The 4,040-nt window shown below is 34.8% G+C and overlaps 1 long non-coding RNA gene across 2 annotated transcripts; it reads left to right on the top strand.

The window, feature by feature from the left end:
• Positions 1-888: 888 nt before the first annotated feature.
• On the top strand, positions 889-2,745 carry LOC128550847 (uncharacterized). 2 transcript variants are annotated; one of them, XR_008368504.1, is made up of 3 exons: positions 889-964; positions 1,582-1,829; positions 2,377-2,745. It is a non-coding gene; the product is annotated as an uncharacterized LOC128550847 (long non-coding RNA). The 2 variants fall into 2 exon arrangements; XR_008368503.1 differs by lacking the exon at positions 889-964 and having other exon boundaries at positions 1,013-1,829.
• Positions 2,746-4,040: the final 1,295 nt, after the last annotated feature.

Genomic DNA, 4,040 nt, shown 5'->3' with positions numbered 1-4,040 from the left:
GCAAGTTGGCGAGCGAAGCGAGCCGGAATAAATACAGAAAACATATAGAAACGGCTTAAAAAGTATATTAATGGAATGAAGTTTGCAAACTTTGCCGACAAAGAGTAACCTGGGATTCAGGCGTTGATATTTTTTGCTTTGTCATAACATACGCGCTATTTCATAAGTTGCTGTTACTGGCTCGTTTAGTTTCTGATAGTATAGATAGATTTGCAGAACAGAAACACATGAAAAATCGACAGACTGGAATCCAGGCTAGACAAAGTGGTGCGTCCGCACCCGCCGCACTCCCGCTGAATACGCCCTTGTCCTCCACCTCCTGGTTTTTGGCAGTAAAAGTTCACTCTGTTTTGTATTTGTATCATGTAGGTATATGTCCTGACAGTAATAGCATCAAAATTTCGTGCAACATGTTCGTGTCCAGTTATGTGTTTATCCGTGTATACAAAGTTGTTTTGTCAGAGAGAATACTTTTCGATTTGTCAACTATGCTTTCTGCACGAATAACGAGAAGTAACATTTACAAGGCCCTTGTGGATCTCGATGCCCTACCTATTCTTAGACGTATATCTGGTAAGCCTTTTTATTTGTATTTAGATCTAGGAGAATAACATTTGTATTGTTTATTTCCACGCGGCTGTTCATACATGTAATTGTTTCACGATACTGACTACTGGTTTTTGTTCTTAAGTTTTCTTTCTACGTAATTATATTGGTCCGAAAAATGAAATAGAAATCTACAACGTGATTGTTTCGCACAAACCTACAACATTGTGAAAAAGTGTGAGCACGTGCCTCACTGCATAACTTTACTCGTTCGGCTTGTCGTAGACTGGCATCAGTCGTTAGAGTAGTTTTAAAAGTAAAGCACTTGGCCAAAGTTCAGGGGTGGTATAGTACGTCATCAACAGGTGCGCGCAACACTTCCCGATGCGGCATTTTTGTGTCAAAACATCTCGATTCGGTGAGTAAACTTGCGATTATTACATTGACAACTAATAGATTCGGAAATGACATATAGTCTAAAGTATCCGCACATGCGTCTAGTTCATCGTTTACGTTTGCATTTTTCAAGAAATCCTTCCGTTTAAGAGAACATTCGTGCACAATGCACTTCATGGAAATGCTTCCCTATTCACCACACCGTATTATGTCGCATAACAAGAGTTTACATGAATTTCTGATAAATCCAAGCATTGACGGGTGTTCTTTCATGGTAAACAGATGTCAGTGATACCTTGATTAGTCATTGGAATCTAAACTTTCCGAAAAATCAGTAAACTAAAATTTCGCCTTCCCGGTTCACCAACTGAATTGATGTCCTTCCCGGCTCACCAATTTCCAGCATGACTAACATCGGGCTGGTGCTCATGTAAATTTGATCACGCTTGCCTGGAAGTTCTATTAATTGGAATAACTAATTGTTAGATTGCTTGCACTAGATGGTCTGTAACCTTCATTTAAGCATTTGAAGATAGTACTTATTGAAAGAACGAGGCATATCTTGAACATATGTTGTATACTATAAACGTGCATATGTATGATATATGTTCTATCATGTCCTTATATTTGTTATTTTAGGTACATGAAAGATGAAAAAGGAAACAAAACTTCTAGTCTGCATCAATGGAATTGTCAATATATGTTAAAAAGGATTGCTGAGTGATTGGCATGCAAGACATAATTGACGTATTATATTTTCAAAACGCTATACGACATAATATTTGAGAAGTGGAGAACATCCTCTAACGGAATTACCCCCAGACAAGGATTTCAACGCTAAACTAGGTCTCCGTACCAAACACGAATATGTCGATTGCTGTTTGAAGGTATGGATATAAATTAGTCCAAATAATATTGTACTCGAGAGTTGAATATCGTTATATGTTTTTGACTTGTCGATATCCGCAGACAACATAAAATATCAAAATATAAAAAAGGTCTACCCGTTGTTTCATTATTTAGACTAGGATATAAATAACTGATTTAATTCCAATAATTTTACAGTAGAGAAACCTTAATCAGGGGTATAGATAGATAGGCACTTCAACGCATGATAATATAAATAGAAAGTATTTTGGAAACCGTTAGTTAACTTGTTACTCTAATTATTTTTTCATGATAACTATATATGGCGTGTCATCGAAAATAGTCGAATATGATGGCTTTGATTCCGAACTTGAGTTCAAGGCAAGATTCTATGGGACAAATGCATTGATAATATGCTAAGTAAAGCAAAATTATATAGTTAAATTATTATCATGTGCTGTTTTTTAAAGGAGCAACCTTTTAATATATTTTTAAAGGTATAACGTCGCACCAGTGCAGTTTAGTTTTTAATGATATGCTACTATTTAATTTTGTTTAACGTTTCAGGGCCACGTGTTCATCACAATTGCTCGGGAAAAATGAGAAATTACTGTATCGCGCCAACGAAATGTTCTTATTAAGGGGTTTTAGATGTGCGCAGGGAAGGAACAAGAGTGACTGCAACCGAATTATAATTACCACGTAGCAGAATGGGACATCGATTGAATCTACACTAGAAAGCGGTTCAGGATTTAACATTTGACTAATGTTCAGATTTTGCTTGCAAATCTTAGTGCACCCAATTACATGTTAAAACTCGAAGTGAGCTTGAACAGTGGTAGAACAATTTTACTTGCAATGTTAATTATTTTACTTTTCTTAAACTGTTTAGTTGTTGAAAATGTTGTTGTATAAAAGATTATTTAAAATAGGAAACTTTACTGATTTTTTATTTAAACCCTTACACAGTGGAAGCCGTTGTGACATAAACATACGCACATACACTTTCAAGACATAGCAACATTTTCCTTGTTATCAGCTAATGTTATATATTTACACAAATCAACGAAAGTAGATTTATTACTTGATTCAAAGAGCTATAAAAATAAATAGATTGGCAACTTGAAAGGCATATAGAGCAAATCTCGCCAACCTCCCGTGACAAAAAAAAACGAGATCTCGTTTACCGGAAGTGGCGCTTTCTCCACGCGCCATTTTGTATGGGAAAGCAATTATTCATCGGTAAAATAATTATCACTATATGACCACGCTTCTTTCGATGGCAAAAAAAAAACGTGTACTTCGTGTCTTAAGACCATTTCACATTAAACTAATTTTGTTTTAGAAGCTAACATGTATTTTAAATGTAGTTTTAAAGGTACAAATTGTAACTCCATGCTCGCCGATGTTTGTTTTTAGCAAGATAACGCCGAATCACGCTCTGACACGAGCTCACGCGAGATTACAGCCAGTTGCCATTCTGTGTATTTTATACTTCTTTGCTTGATTGCAGCAATTCTAAATTTTATACACATTTATACGAGTATAATGATAACGTTTCATTAACTTTGGACGTAATTCTTTATAACTCAACATTTAAAAAAAATGAAATTCACCTTAAATTTCATTAAGATCGCATATCTGACAAATTCGTTCCACATTGTATGCCTTAATTTTCTTCGATCAAGAAGTAGTGTACATCTCTATGTCACATATTCTCAACAACTGGTAATATTCAGACACGACAGGGAACCCTAAAATAATAACAAAACTTTTGTGGTAATTTTAGTGTGAAAGAAAAACGATAAAAGACTATTGGTAATTTATTATCACATATTCTTAAACGCACAATACCCTCAACAACATGGTTATTATGAAATTAAAGGTGTTTTATTTTAAATGGCCGTTTTTTTATCCACATTCTGAATAGACGACAGCAGCTTTTTGTGAAAAAAATGTCAAAGAATATGTCAACGTCTACAGAGGAAGGAATTACACGGAAAAGAAAGCTCTGAATGTTATTGATAAGTTACCGTTAAAACCAATTATTGCCATGATATACATCATGTACAAGATTTGTAATTATGAAAATTATAAAAAGGTTGAAGTGGAGATGCACTGCCTATACTTCAAAATCAACAAAAATCAGAATATAATAACTCTTGAAACCATTAAACTGGAAAATGTTGAGGTTTTGCGCAACTACACTAATTATAACTCAGAAATTTCAT

The sequence above is a fragment of the Mercenaria mercenaria genome, chromosome 18 (genome assembly GCF_021730395.1).
Source record: "Mercenaria mercenaria strain notata chromosome 18, MADL_Memer_1, whole genome shotgun sequence".
Taxonomy (NCBI): Eukaryota; Metazoa; Mollusca; class Bivalvia; order Venerida; family Veneridae; genus Mercenaria; species Mercenaria mercenaria.
This window is presented reverse-complemented; position numbering and strand designations above follow the sequence as displayed.